This window comes from Alexandromys fortis, unplaced genomic scaffold (genome assembly GCF_014885135.2).
Source record: "Alexandromys fortis isolate MF-2015 unplaced genomic scaffold, M_Fortis_MF-2015_v1.1 scaffold_87, whole genome shotgun sequence".
Classification (NCBI taxonomy): Eukaryota; Metazoa; Chordata; class Mammalia; order Rodentia; family Cricetidae; genus Alexandromys; species Alexandromys fortis.
This window is the reverse complement of record NW_026067971.1, coordinates 4,094,628-4,110,671: the sequence shown is the minus strand read 5'-3', so window position 1 is coordinate 4,110,671 and position 16,044 is coordinate 4,094,628. Positions and strand designations below refer to the sequence as shown.

The 16,044-nt window shown below is 46.4% G+C and overlaps 1 protein-coding gene across 3 annotated transcripts in view; it reads right to left on the bottom strand.

The window, feature by feature from the left end:
* Aff1 (ALF transcription elongation factor 1) overlaps positions 1-14,464 on the bottom strand; it is a 172,999-nt gene extending 158,535 nt beyond the window's left edge. For all 3 annotated transcript variants that reach the window (XM_050155848.1, XM_050155849.1, XM_050155854.1), the window contains exon 1: positions 14,251-14,464. The gene's annotated coding sequence lies outside the window, so the exon portion shown is untranslated. The remainder of the gene's footprint in view (positions 1-14,250) is intronic.
* Between the last annotated feature and the right edge of the window lie 1,580 nt (positions 14,465-16,044).

The following is a 16,044-nucleotide window of genomic DNA, read 5'->3' as shown; positions in this document are numbered from 1 at the left end:
TGAACCCAGGAATTATGAATCACCAAATAAATCCTTTCTCTCTTAAGTTGCTTTTCTTTCTTTCTTCCTTTTTTGAAAAGGTTTCTCTGTGTAAAAATTCTGACTGTCTTGGAATTTGCTTTGTAGATCAGGCTGACCTCAAATGCGCAGAGATCGGCCTGCTGGGATTAAGGCATGTACCGCCACCGCCCGAGCTTTAGTTGCTTTTGTTATAGTGTCTGTTACAACAACAGAACAAACAAAACTGAAACAGACTCCTAGCTCCTATACCAGGCAACAAGCAGCAGACACCACTGCCATGACTAGTGTCATCGATGCACCTATGACGGGGGCACAAAATGTTAAGCAAAACAGATATTCTGCCCTAAAAGCTGCTACAGAGAAGAACAAAACTGGGGTGGAGAAGGCAAGAGAGGAACCGAGGGAGGCTGTAGGAATCTCATAGAGAGGCTGATTAGAGAACGGAACAGAGGAAACGTTGCAGTTAGCAGTCATCAAAGGACGGAGGAGCAAGCCCTGACCACCAATTCGTAGAGGCTGAAAGGAGGGAGGCTGCAGGGGTGCTAACAGCTACCTAGGTGCATAAGAAGGGAAGCGAGCACAGCCTGTGAGAATCACATCCCCTACTTAGCTGAGAGGCAGAAGCGTTCCAAAACCACAGAGGTAGGAGCTAGATGACTGTGCCGCTAGAAGGCAGGGCTTAATCTCACAGGAAAGACTGATCTGTCTACGAGATCTGTCTGCTACGCTCATGTGTGGTTTGCACAGCTAGTGCATATCCACTAGATCAGATGTACCGTGAGGTGAGAAGATAGGCCCAGGATAACCAGTATATCATCCTAAAGATCGCAGAAAGAAACCGTGCACGTAGTTTAGGTTAGCAGCTCTCTTTCCAAATTTTCTTAATTGTTTGTTTGTTTGTTTTGTTGAGACAGGGCCTCACTATATAGTTCTGGCTATCCTGGAACTCACTATGTAGACCAGGCTGGCCCTGAAATTATAGAGATTTATCTGTCTGTCTCTACCTCCTGAGTACTGGAATTAAAAAAGAGTTCACCATAGGTCCAGCAACTAGATTTATTTATTTTTATTTTATGTCTATGTATGGGTGTTTTGCCTGTATGTATATCTGTGTGCCTGGTGCCCATTGTGGCCGGAATACAAAATTTGATCCCCTGGAACTGGAGTTACAGACACTTCTGAGCTACCATGTGGATGCTGGGAATTGAACCCAGGTCCTCTAGAAGAGCAGTCAGTGTTCCTGACCACTGAGCCCTCTGCCCAGCATCCAGGTTAGCATCTCTTATCACATGATGCTGAATGTGGTGGCCCAGGCTGAGGAAGGAAGAGTTCAAGGTCAGTGAGTCTGAGACTAGCCAGGGCTAGTAGACTCATCCCCCACCTTCCTCAAAGGAAAAAAAACTGTGTATTTGTGTGCACACTCATGTATGCACACATGTGTATGGTCACATGAGGGCTGAGATACAATAGCACTTGCCTAATATACACAAGGCCCTGCCTGGGTTGGATTCCCAGCAACCACATGGTGGTTCACAACCCTCTAGAATAGGATCTAATGCTCTCTTCTGGCATGGAGGTATACATGCAGAGCACTCACACATAAAATATAAATAAATCTAAATATTTAAAAGAAAGAAAAGGTCCTTCTGAGCCAAATGGTAGTGGTGCATGCCTTTAATGCCAGCGTTCAGAAGACAAAGGCAAGCAGATCTCTGAGTTGGTCTACAGAGCAAGTTGCAGGAGAGTCAGGGCTATACAGAGAATCTTGTCTCAGAAAGAAAGAAAGAAAGAAAGAAAGAAAGAAAGAAAGAAAGAAAGAAAGAAAGAAAGAAAGAAAGAAGAAAAGAAAGAAAAAAGAAGGAAGAAAAAAAGTCTTCCTGAAGTTTGTAAACATTTTTATATTAACTTTATTACATGATCATTATCATAAAAACAAGAAGAGTTCTAGTGCAATGACTAGCTCATATGGAGCCCTTCCTAAGCAGTACAGTTGGTCGGGATTGGTCAGGTTGATCTGGGCATTGCTAAAAGATTCCACCTTTGAATTGACAAAGTGAACTAATCCGGTCTTAGATCCCATCACCATGATCTAGTTTCCTTAGGGTCTAGAGAAACTAGAGGGCTCCTGGACTAGTCATTCCCTGGCCATCCCCTCTACCCTCCACCTCTTCTCCTTTCCAGGAATAACCATCTCTCGGTAACAGGCAATATGCTGGGGTGACCCAGGAGTCAAGCTTTTTTTTCCTCTCCCATTTTCCAGAATTCCACCCCACTCCAGACTGGAGCACTTAAACTCCTCTATCTCTCTAAGGTCACTTGGACCCACAAGCTGGGAAACCAGCAATGGAACACAGTTTTTCCAGCCAACTCCCAGGCAGAGGCTTTGCTTCCAGATCCCAGATCCCAGCACACACTTGCTCCCCTCTGCCACAATTCTGCCAGCTGAGGGACACTCTGAGAAAGGCCATTCTTGACTCCTGAAGCTCAGTGAACTAAGACGCTTTCCACAGCTCTCCAACAGCCCCGACTCCCTTCCAGGATAACTGCAAAAATTAACAATGCACTTGGTAACAAGGTTAAAAACCATTTGACTTAAGTTCATGTGTCTTCTACAGCTAGTCCAGGAGGCTGGCTCTGGGCAGGAGACGTTCAGCTACTCAGTTAGGGCATCAGGAACACACTCCTCTCTTGGGAGCACTTGGGAGGCAGAGGCAGGCAGATATCTGTAAGTTTGATGCTAGCCTGGTCTACAGAGCAAATTCCAGGACAGTCAGGGCTGTAAAAGAGAGGAACCCTGTCTTGAAAAGAAAGAAAGAAAGAAAGAAAGAAAGAAAGAAAGAAAGAAAGAAAGAAAGAAAATCCCTCAATGAAATGCAAACTCTAGTTCCAATGTTTACATTTTGATTCCCCGAGGTTATGATTTGTGAATTAATGGCTATGGTAGACAGACTTTAACAGAGCAAAGTCCAGTAAGAAGAGTCTACCAGCAGGAATGAGCAACTTGTTGACATGGTGACAGGATAGTGTCATTACAAAGTCCATGTCAAGAACAGTTTAATCTATTTATGGGGTGGGGGGGGTGCCAAAATGTTTTAATTAGGTTTATGCTTTTTGTTTTGGGCCACATTCATAGCTGTTCTGGGTCAGGGGTTGCACGTGCCTGGCTGAATATGCTACACTGGCAAATTTGCCTCCCAATCTCAGAGGCTTAGCCAAATAGATGCTTAGTTCATATTTTGGGTCTGCTCCATATTTATATGCTATACTGAGGGGGGAGGGGCAGGATGTTTGATACACATTGAGAAACTCCAGCTACTGAGAAGTATACTTTCTGTTTTTTCATTTTTTGGTAGTTCTTTGAGAATTTTGTACAATGGATTCTGATGGAACTGCCCCTTCCCTATCCACCCAACTTTGTGATCCACCCAACTTTGTGTCTCCTCCTCCTCTTCTTCCTCCTCCATCTCCTCTTCCTCCTCCTTCTCCTCTTCTTCTCCTTCTCCTTCTCCTTCTCCTTTTAAATCATTTGAGTCCAGTTTGTGATGCTCATATATTTCTGGATGTGTAGTCTCCACAGAAACAGTCACATACCGGGGGTAACTCCCTCTCCTGGCAGCTATCAATAATCAACATCTCCTCAGTTACGGGTGGGACTTTGTGTCCACTTCCACTCTCTGTGCTGAGATTTCTGTCTGACCTGAGCTGACAGAGCACTAGGGCATGCTGTCACAAGCACTGAGATCATGTGTACAACCGGCTTGCTGTGCCCAGAAAACAGTTCCCTTATGGTTATCTACCACCTTTGGATCTACAATCTTTCGGCCCCTTCTCCAAAGATCCCTGAGCCATAGGAAGAGGGGAGAGGGGTGATACAGAGGTCCCATTTAGGGCTGAATTCAGCAGTCTCCTCTGCACCATGCCCAGTTGTGGGCCAGTGTATTAATCACCATCAGCTGCAAATGGAAAAGTCTCGTATGAGGACCTAGAGATGCGCTAACTTATGGGCATAACGCTAAGTCAAGGTTTCTAGGAGTCAGTTTAATACTATGCACTTTTAATAGCAAAGTTGTTTACATTTTCCCCTAGATTTATGATCTGTCTCACAACAGGTTTGTGGCAGTACTGGGAATGGATTTTATCTTACACATCAGGCCTTAAATTCAATCAGAAAGTTGGCTACTCCTGTGATGTTCCTGCCACTATTACATTAGTGGACACTCAGAAGAAGGCTGCAAGTTTGAGATCACTGTTATGTAAATATCTCAGGCCAGCCAGGCAGCCAGGGCTGGAGGGTTGAAACCCTGTTTTGTTTTGTTTGTTTGTTTTCTTTAAAAATGCAAGGCTGGAGCCTGCAGAAAAGGAAGAAGTGAAATGTTCAATCTTGTAACCATGACTCAAGAGGGAGATAATAGCAATTATTACAATTTGGTCAAGGAGCAAAAGCAATCTAGGCCAAGAATTCGCCAGACAACCAGACATACACATATCCGGGTCTTACAAGTAATGTTCAGTGGAACCTGGAGGAAACATCGTGAAGTGGCCATGTTCGACTGCAGGCAGATCACACTGTCACTGTGGAAAGTCCTCGTTAGAAGTAGAAACTTAAGGAAGAGAAAGTACTTAAGTACTCCATCAAAGAAATTTGCAATTACAGTCAATTTGACGGGGAGAAGAAATTTCACACCTCATAACACCCCCAGGGAACGAGTCAGAACAGCATCAAAAGCAGCAATTTATGTGCTTATGTGCGATGGCCAATCTTGTCAACTGGACTAATCCGTAATTAGCTAAAACCCAAGCAGCAAGGGCACCTGCGTGGTTTTCTCTTGGTTGGATTATTTGAAGTGGAAGACCCACCCTAAATCCAGATCACTTTGGGTGAAGTGCCCCAAATCTGGGCCACACCTTCTGGTGGCAGCCCCCATGAAAGGACACGGTTAGAACCCACTGCAGAGACAATCGGCCCAAAAGTTCAAGGATTGACTATTGGATTCTTGGCCCTTCCATCAGGAGACTGCATTGCTGGACTACTCAGACCACAGTCTAAGAAATTCTATCAGCTCTGTCCCTTCGGAGTTCCCCAATACAGCATACCTACAAGGAAGAGAAATAAGTTTTTGTGATCCTGGGGTTTCACACACACACAGACACACTCAATTACAAGGAAGAAAATGGACAGAATAGAAAAATTTAACTTGCCAGGTGGTGGTGGTGCACGCCTTTAATCCCAGCACTCCAGAGGCAGGTGGATCTCTGAGTTCAAGGCCAGCCCGGTCTACAATAGGTAGTTCCAGGACAGGCTCCAGAGCTACAGAGAAACCCTGCCTTGGAAAAAAAAAAAAAAGCTTAACTTAAAAGCGTGACTTCCAGAGATGGAAATCAAGAGCACAGCCTTGGTTTGTGATCCCCAGATAATGAATCTTTCTATTCCTGGAGGATAATTTGGGTGCTCTCCTTAATTAATCCCCTGTGTCCCACCCCCTCCCAGCCTAGTCCTGGAAGGAATTAATCATAGGTGTAAGCTACAGTTGAGACTGAATCCAATTTGAAAGAATAACGTGAGCTAGGCGTGGTAATGCACACCTATAGTTCCAGCTTTCCAGATCCTGAGTTCAGGGCTAGTCATCGACATAAAGCAAAATCCCATCTCAGAGACAGTGGAGGTGGAAATATATACACATATATTTTAAATATTTTATCTATTTTTCCCCCAGACAAGGTTTCTCTGAGTAGCCCTGAACACCCTAGAACTCTCTCCATCCATCTGACCTTGAACTCAGAAATCCACCACCTGGCTCTCCAGCCTGAGCGGTGGGATTAAAGGCAGGTGTCTTCGTGCCCAGCACTAAAGTATTTTATTTATTTGTTGTGATAAAACACCTTGATCAAGGCAACTTACAGGGGGAAAGGGGGGGCTTCTTTGGCCTTAAAAATTCCAGAGAAACAAGAGTCCACCATAGCAGGGAAGTGTTGGGAAGCAGCCAGTAGGGCAGCAGCAACAGCTGAGAGCTCACAGCTCTAACCTGGAGCAGGAAGCAGATAGAGGGGGGTGAAACGCCACGTGAAAGCCTGCCACAGTTGTGAACTGCCATGTGGCTCTGAGAATGGAAATGGGTCCTCTGGAGGAGCAGGAAAGGCTCTCAACTGACAAGTCATTGCTCTCATCCCTATACTTATTTATTTACTGTTCAAACGGAAAGAGGACTGGGCAGTGATGGTGTTGGCCTTTAATCCCAGCACTCGGGAGGCAGAGGCAGTGGCTGTCTATGAGTTCTAGGCCAGCCTGGTCTACAGAGTGAATTCCAGGACGGCCAGAGCTACAGAGAAACCCTGTCTCTATTAACAAGACAAAACAAAAGGAAAGACGGCCAGAGAGATGGCTCGGTGGGTAAAACACAATTGCTACCAAGCCTGGCAACCTGAGTTTGATCCCTAAGACCCACAAAGTTGGAAGGAGAGAACCAACACCCACAAGCTGTCCTCTGACCTCCATATATATCCGCACATACATTCACATACATAATAAGAGAATAAAAATGGGATAGAACCAACACAACATTCCCCTCGGGGGTAAAAATGCCATACACATATTAAAATTAGCGTTTATAATGTTTATAATGCTCCAAGTACTCACACATTTAGTGCCCTTACCTACTCAGCTACCTAGCAGGGAAGTACTACTATGTCACCCCCTTATTTTAGAGACCCTTCTCAGGTTTGTGGCATGTCATACCAGCAGAGATACAAAGTGTCTACGATACAGGTTGTCCTCAAGAATGTATGTGTGGAAGATAGCTTGGAGAAGACAGCTAGTGCCTATTTCTACAGTAAAGGGGAGCATGTTTATCACATGGTGTAATCAAGACACTAACTTCCCCGGAGTAGAGAGCAGCTGTACTGCCAATTACACACAATGGGATTCCCTGCGCTCTGGATTCCGTCCTGGAACACAGCTCTCTGAGTCTGCAGGCAAGCCCTGTGTAAACTGGAGCTTAGAAAAAGAAAATAAATTACTGGCGCAGCAGCTACAGTCATGAATGACACCCTGAAGTCCTGGAGACTGTGGCAGGTTAATCTGCTGGCTTGTGAGCAGGACAACATCGCACCTTCACTTTCTTTGACCGGAAGTTAATTGCTCTGCCTAAGATCTGACAAGTGGCAGGAGGTACCTTAAAGACCGTAAGTCTGCACATCCAGCTCAGAGCCATGCTGCTACACCACTGCTATACACAGTGGTGCTAAAGCTGTTTCCAGAAATAGAAGCAGCAACAGCTCCCGGTTACACATGCAAATTCTGCACCCGCGTCCCAGACACACCCAAATCAAGCACTCTGGCACAAATGGGATCATCGGTGGCTACAAAGCCCGCCAGGAGACTCCGATGATCACCGCAACAACATATACATTCAACTCGTCAACAAGGCTAAAGAAAACCGTGCGGGGATGAGGGATTTACTCAGACGTGTATTCTTGAAAGCCAAAACAGAGCTTTCATAAACTCAAGAATGGCTTTTCTGAACTGAAGGAGCCAGTTTGTAAGGTGCACATGGACAGAGCTACAGGGCTACATCGATGATGGTTCCAGAAACCTTGCTTTTGAGACTAGGTCTCTTGACGAGTAGGCTGTCTATCCCCCGTGTAATACCAGGAAAGATTCCTATTCAACCACAGTGCTATACACCCAGCCCTTTCTGATTGATTTGTCATTGGTACCTGTTTTGTAAGACAGAATCTCAGGATGCATAGACTGAACTGGCCTTGAGCTCACAGAGATCAGCCTGCCTCTGTCTTCCAAGCGCTGGGATTAAAAGTCTGAGCCATGCCTAGCAGTATTTTAAGAATGGGTCTTAATAAGTAAGTTATTCAGGCTACCATTGAGTTTGTCTTTTTTTGAGGTTTTACTTATTTTATGCATATGAAGGTCTGCTTTGCATGCATGATTCTGTGCATGCATGCGCCATGTACACACATTGTCCACGGAGGCCAGGAAAGGGTTTCTGATTGCCTGAGACTGGATAGTGACAGGGCATTAGGAGTTGCCATGTGGGTACTGAGAATCAAATCGGAATCATCTGGAAGAGCAGCCAGTGCTCATAACCACTGAACCATCTCTCTAGTTCCTCCCCTTGAACTTGTGATTCTCCTGTCTCTGCCTTCTGAACAGCTAGGGTTACAGACTTGTACAACAGGCCCAGCTAAGCTAAGATCCTCAGTGCAGAGATACAATTTGTCTGTCAAATAGTTCTGCATAGCATTCTCCTTTGGGGGCACAACTTATATATATCTGGAATGCTGGATGAAAATGCTTACTTCTTCACTCCCATAGTGATGAGAAAGAATTACTTAGCCAAGGGGAAAGACTATTTATACTTTAGAGTCAAGCTGTAATTCTTGAAAAACAGGAAACCACATATCAACACAGCCAATAGCGTCTACCACACTAGAAAGTACAGCCGGGCTTCAACTCAGAGTCAAGTTGTTCAGCTGCAGCTCGGTTTCCTGATTTTAAAAGGGAAAATGACCTCCGGCTTCAGAGTCACAAAGAGGTGTGCATCATATGACATGGAAATCAACCCAGAAGGGCTCTCTGGGAATGTACCTGATCGCTCTTCTGCAGACCACAGCTCACCAGTGTCACGCTTAGATCGTTGTCTAGCACACTGAAGAAGGATCAGGAATAAACAAGAGATTTCATAGCATTATTTCCTCCAGGCTCCACTTGACACAAAACTCTTTCAGTAGGAAAAAGTCATTCTAACAAGGAACACTTAGTCATGTTTAAAATGGGCCAGATAATTTGAGACCGTCAGCTGACTGTCCTCCCCTGGAGAATACTACTAAAGGAGAGCTGTCCCCAGGCAGGAAAGAGGAACTCATTAGCAGCGGGGACGGCCTTGTCACACAGTATCAACTCTGCTATAACAAGTTGCAAACACCAGAAATTAAGTATCAGAGGGGCGGGGCATAGCTCAGTTAGTGGGTAGAATGCTTGCCTAGCCCGCACCAGGTCCATGGTTCAGTTCTCAGGTATATACACAGTTTGTGGCCAGCTACAGAAAACCCTATCTCAAAAATAAAAAAATAAAATAAAGATTAGAGACGCGGCTTAGCGGGTAAGGTGGCTGTGGGCAAGCATGAGGACCTGCCTTCAAAGCTCTAGGGATCATGTGAAAAGCTGGGGTGCCAGCCAAACTCCAGACTCAGTGTTTGACTCTGTTCTTAAAGGAATAAGGTGGAAACTGTAACACAGGACAGCTGACATCCTCCTCTGGACTGTATATGAACACACACAGATGCTCACAAAAACACACCTACATGCATATATGCCACACACAAGAGAGAAAGACAGAGAGAGTTCATCATTAATAAAATACCTATACCTATTAAGGACCACATATTTCACATTTACATCCATGCTGTGGTATTGATTTTTAATACAATCCAAGATTGAAGCCCCTTGTCCCTTTTAATCCCAGCACTTGTAGGTAGAGGATAGGTGGGCCTCTGAGATCTCTGAGTTCCAGGCCAGCCTGGTCTACAAAGATAGTTTCAAGACAGACAGAGCTGTTACATGAAGAAACCCTGTCCCAAAAAATGAATATATATATGAGGGGGAGGCATGGAAGGGCGTCAGAGACCTTGGAGCTAGAGTTATGTGCATACTGGGAACTACACCCAGATCCTCTGGAAGAACAGCAAGAACCAGTGCTCTTTAACTACTGAGCCATCTCTGCAGCCCAGTTTTGACTTTTAAAAAGTGAAAATATATTATAGGCCAGGCAGTGGTGGCACACGCCTTTAATCCCAGCACTTGGGAGGCAGAGGCAGGTGGATCTCTGTGAGTTTGAGACCAGCCTGGTCTACAAGAGCTAGTTCCAGGACAGGCTCCAAAGCCACAGAGAAACCCTGTCTCGAAAAACCAAAAAAAAAAAAAAAAAAAAGTGAAAATATAGGGCTATTTCAGGACTTAGATTTTAACATTCAACTAACTCCATGAGAGATTATGCAGATTTGATGAGAGCTGAGCATGGAACTCTTTCCACTTGTTTTTCACAAGTAATAAAAACACGTTTCTTTTCAAAAGCTTGATTTTAAGCTGCCTGTGTGGTGGGGTACACCAACAATCCTAGCACTTCAAAAGCTGAGGCAGGAGGTTCTTGAGTCCCAGGCGAGTTTCGGCTACATAGTAAGAATCTGTTTGGGGGGCTGGAGAGATGGCTCAGAGGTTAAGAGCATTGCCTGCTCTTCCAAAGGTCATGAGTTCAATTCCCGGCAACCACATGGTGGCTCACAACCATCTGTAATGGGGTCTGGTGCCCTCTTCTGGCCTGCAGGCATACACACAGACAGAATATTGTATACATAATAAATAAATAGATAAATAAATAGATAGATAGATAGATAGATAAATAAATAAATAAATAGATAGATAGATAGATAGATAGATAGATAGATAAAAAATATTTTAAAAAAAGAATCTGTTTGGATGGGGCTGGAGGAATGACTCAATGGTTAAGATCCCTTGCTGCTCTTACAGGACCCAGGTTCAGTTCCCAGCACCTATATGGCTGTAAGCCCCCCTCCCCTATGTAGGGGCCCACAGAAGCCAGGAGACAGTTTCAGGGGCTCTGCCACCACCTCCTGGCTTCTGCGGGCACCACATGCACATGGGTACACTAACATACTTGCAGACAAGCACTCATACACATAAAATAAAGATACACGCTACAGCTCGAATTCTAATTAGTATTAACAAAAGCCCGTACTCAGATATTAGGGGGTGAAAACCAAAGGATCAGAGAAGCAGTGCGGCCAGCCACTAGAGAAACTGTTTGCCCTACTGAATCCTCCAACTGAAGGGGCAATCCTGTCTCTGGGCCTGTCTCCATGAAACCTCAGACTGAATGCAATGAGCACCTGTCTCCCCCCCCCCCATATTCCTCTCTCCACCCAGTTATGTCACGCCTGTCTCCACCTCGCTAGTGCTGGGATTAAAGGTGTGTGCCACCATTGTCTGGTCTCTCTATGGCTAACTAGTCTGAGAGTGTTGATTACCCTCGAACTAGAGTGACTAGCTCCACACTCTGATCTTCAGACAAGCTTTATTTGTTACAGCGCAAACAAAATATCTAAAGACTTACCTGCAAACAGCAAAGGAGGCAGACATCATAGCTCATGTCTATAATCCCAGCTCATGGGAAGTCAAGGCAATACAGTGTTAAATTTAAGACCACTCTGGGCTATGTAGCAAATTCTAGTTCAGCCTGGACTACAGACCAAGACCCTGTCTCAAAACCAACAAAACACAAGGGAAGAAAAGACAATTTTCTTTTTTTTTATTTCAACACCGAAGGCAGTAATTAACTGAACAACTTTATGGATAAATATGTATTGGTGTATGTCGAGTGTGTGGTGCAGGCCTTTGATCCCAGCACCTAGGCAGAAGCAGGAGGATCTCTGTGAGTTTCCTGAATAGTCCACAGAGTGAAATTAAGGATGGCAGGACTATACAAAGTTTCTGGAAAACAAAACAAACAAACAAAAAATAGGTGTCTAACAAAACTACAATTTGTAAGTGTGTTTACTTTTTATTTTATATGCATTGGTGTTTTGCTTGCATGCTTGTGTTAGGGTGTTGATTACCATGGAACTGGAGTTACAGACAGTTGTGAGCTGCCATGTGAGTGCTGAGAATTGAACCGGCATCCTCTGGAAGAGCAGCCAGTGCTCTCAACTATTGAGTCCTCTCTCCAGACCCAAATATATGTATATCTTAACTGAACGTCTAGGAGTGCTAATTGGGTGTAGAGGCTGAGGCAGGAGGATCACAAAGGCTACCTGAGATACATAGTGAGAATCTTTGAAAAATCAAAAACAAAACAAAAACCAAAAGGATGAAAAGGAGGCAGAGAGAGAATAAAGAACAGGAGGAACATCACCGCCACCACCACCTGTTAGCTCAACTAGTGCTTTACAAAATTCAGTTAAACCAAGTAGGAAGCTAGAGAAACAGTGGGTTCTGATACTGTCTGATTACCCCATAACAGAACACTGACTTCTGGGACGGGGCGGGGGGAGGCAACTTGTCCTGCACACAGTGAGAAAAACAGTATTTAAAATAGTCTGGCCGGGCAGTGGTGGCACACGCCTTTAATCCCAGCACTCGGGAGGCAGAGGCAGGTGGATCTCTGTGAGTTCTAGGCCAGCCTGGTCTACAAGAGCTAGTGCCAGGACAGGCTCCAAAGCTACAGAGAAACCCTGTCTCAAAAAAAACAAAACAAAACAAACAAATAAATAAATAAATAAAATAGTCTGGACTTTTATTTTGCTATATTGTACAATCTTTGGGTGATTTTTGTATCCTTACCGAAGACAACATGATTCATCATAACTGTCTTTTTGCAAGGTCAAAGAGTTACACAAATGACCAAAGCCAAGGGCCCTATAGAAATGCACTTTCTGCACTGAATAATTAAGATATATTAACGCCAATGTGTAACAGCCCAGCTTCCTTCTGCAGAAGGCAAAAGATACTCCCAGGATGGAACCGGCTAGTCCCACATCCCTGGAGTCAGTAAACTTGGAATATTTCAAAACTAGAAACACTCACCGCTGTCTAAAATTCGGTCTCCTATGTCTCTTTCACTTTGACCCTTCTCATCTCAAAGCTTTCCCATCCTAAGTTCTTGCTCTCCTCGGACACGCTGGATTCTAATGCATTCCCCTAGTTTTAATTAGAATTTACCTTTTCTCCTATTCTCCCCAGGATTGTTAGCTTTCCATTCTCCCCTTTCCTTTCAGGCATGTTTATCTTCCCCACAGTCAAGAAATCACCTTTAAATGGAGCAAGCAAGCCATGGAGAATTTTCAATCACTTGTGAATCTATTTCTAGAATACCCACTCACGGAATCCTTCCCACTAAAGATGAAAGGCAAGCTAAGGAAATACATTAGACAGAGGAAGCAAACACTCAAGCAGGACCATAGCTAGGTGTTTGTAAGCCGCAGGGAAGAAGTTGAGTCCTTCCCCTTTGCGCCTCCCCCCCCATCTAAGACCACCAGCCTCACACCGCCCAGGTCTGTGAAAGGGCTGCTGCCCACCCCCACCTTCCTGCATTCCGCATGACCTTGTCCTGAGTCCTGCGCAGAACCCACTCCTAGGACTACTCAGTGACTCCACTGCAGAGCTCGGAATTCTCACTTTGCAACTGTCCCAGGCAGCACTGCGTCTGCACCTCGGTTCGTGGTTCCGCACAGAAGGTTTTCAATGTGCCAAGTTCCTCAGCGGCGGGTCATACCCCCCATGGCGCACCAATAGGATTAAAATTATCCCACCCTACCCTTCAAAAGAGTACAAAGCCAGGCAAAGGGAACCGCCGGCAGTCAGGGCTTTCCGCCAGCTCTGTCTGGTTCTCGGAAGATTCGGACACAGCCACAACCTCCAAAGCCAAGGGTCTTAGGACAATTTGCATAACAGTATTGGTGGAGAAAACCCAAACCGCAAAACGCTGGAAGGTCCCTCAGGGCTCCGTTCGTGGAAGTAGGGTTCCACACAGGAAGCGTGTGATTCGTACTCCCCCTCGACCCGTGCCCCTCTAACTCACTAACCGAGGGTTAGAGACTCAATCACCAAGGACCCGACACTGGAGAGAACAGTGGGGGTTGGGGTAGCGTCCAAAGAAACTAGCCAATCCTTATTCTTAAAACGCCGTCTCCCTCCGTCCGGCACAGCAGTTCTCAGAAGTGCCTCCAACTTTTTCTGCCTGGAGGATGCTGACCACCGCCCCACACCTCCTCTCTATCACAATTAGAGGGGATCAGTAGGTACCACTAATCTCCTGCCAGATGCTGGGGTAGTAGAGTCGGAAGCGGAGGAGGGAAGAACCTGGCTGTACTCAAGAAACTTCTCGGACTCCGGGTTACGCAACTCAGGGACCAGCCTCCAACAACGGGACATTTTCCCGCAGGACACGAGGCTCAAGGGGGCGAGGGTGAACGAGCGACCTCTCAGGTCCGTGGGTTTCTGGAAGCTACCTGCAGCGGAACCGCAGAGGAGGTGCGCGCCTGTCTTCTGCTCCATTCTGCCGAAAGGTTACCACCCGGAAAGTGGCAAGGCCGGCCTTGAGTTAGCGTGCGAGGCAGCCTGGCTGCCGAAAAGTTCGCGACTGCGGCACCGGGGACCAGGAGGACCCCAGACCCCCAACCCCAGGCACGCAGAGCTCGGCTTACCTTCTAGCTCCTTTGGTCCTCCAGTCCCGGCTGGGGCGTCCTCGCCACCTCCCTTGACCTGTTGAGATGCAGGGACGCGAGTCCGGCCCTAGAGCTGCGGGGACCCGAGGGTGCAGCTCGCACCACGGCGCGTGCAGGCTGCGGGCCGAGTGCACCCGGCTCTGCCCGCTACCCGTTCGCCAGCTTCGGGCATCGGCCGCCCGGAACGCCCGGAGGCCCAGGCCACGCCCTCCGTGCCAAGCCACGCCTCTCTTTGCCCCACCCCCACCCGGCCCAGCTCCGCCCCAGCCCACACCCTCCTGCCCTCTCCACCCCAAAGGCGAGGAACATTGCGGTCCTGCTACTGAGACGCGGGTGGGAGGATCGTGGGGAAGCTGCGGTTCCGGAGAGAACGCGGCAGTAACCGCGCCGACCGCGTGGGTGACCCTGCCCCAGGATGCTGCGGGGACACCACAACCTTCGGGCTTGACAACCAGATTAAGCTCCGGGTCAAGTTGCGAGGGAAAGTGTCAAGGAGGCTTTTTGCAAGCTCCTGTACAATTGGAAAGGATTCCATGTCCTTTAATGGCGATAATAACTAACATCTGGGGGAGCTGAAAAAGACTCTTCACTCACAGGCCCAGTTCATCTTCTTAGAAACCTTCTTAAACAGATACTTTGTTCCGGTTTCCCAAGTAACGAAACCGAAACTCTGGAAAATACAGTGCTCAAAATCACTAGCCTCAAAGTGACTTTAGGAAAGCTGGGCTGGGCAATTAAGCCTCGGGCTTTTTGCGCTGCCGGGTCGCTCAACCCCTGGGAATCCTAATGGATGTTGGGGACCTTGTAGTAGAGACCCACAGGAAGAAGGGTTCAGTTCGTTAAGAGTCCTAATCCGAGCAAGCTAACCAGCATCAGCTGCCCCCAATCCGGAACTTCACCTTTATTTCCCTGAAAGAGCCAGGAAGATTGTTGTATGAAATCTCCCAGGACACGCCCACGAGTGTTTTCTTTTTGAGACAAAGTCCCACTAGGTATCTCTGGGTGCCCTAAAATGCGCCACTATGCCTGGTTACATGTCTTTTAACTATGAAAGTCAGTTTACTTAGCTGTAATCTAGTGTCAAAGTAAATAAATACAACGTAAGAAAACTAAGCCCTTCTCTGTGTTGGGTTCTCCCCACCCCCTCCCCGCTTTTTCTTTTTTTCAATTAAGTACTGTTTTGTCCCTCATGAGACCTTCACTGTTCACAAAATTGAAAATCGGATCGATAAATATTTGCATTTCCAAATTAAACACTTTATTGACTACTGGGCTTTATTTCCCATGGATTGTTTTCTAAAATATAGGGACACAGTTCAACAACACAGAACTTGCCTCTCCGCTGTGCCTCCACGGCGAGACTGTGTTCATTTACTTTACTGTGAAAATAATTTTGATGTCCCTGATTAAATGGGGATTTTTGTTGCTGCCCCTAAGTGTTTGAAACACGTTCTCATGTAGCTCAGGCTGGTCTCCGACTCACGCTGTCGCCGAGGCAGACCTTGAGCAGGGTTCTGGTCCTGCCTCCTCCACCTCCAGAGTGATAGATTACAGGTGTATGGCACTGTGCTCCGATTGTGCAGTGCTGAGCAAAGAAGCCAGGTTCCTCCCTAAGCCTTTACATGCTATGTGAACACCCCTAGCTTGTAATACTTGGGACTGAACCAAGGGCATGCTCTCTCACAGAGCTACACAAGGGTAGTGGGTGTCTTCAGAAGAAATGCTAGAACAGTCTGATCGGAGTGCACAGGAATCACCTCTGGACATTCTTAC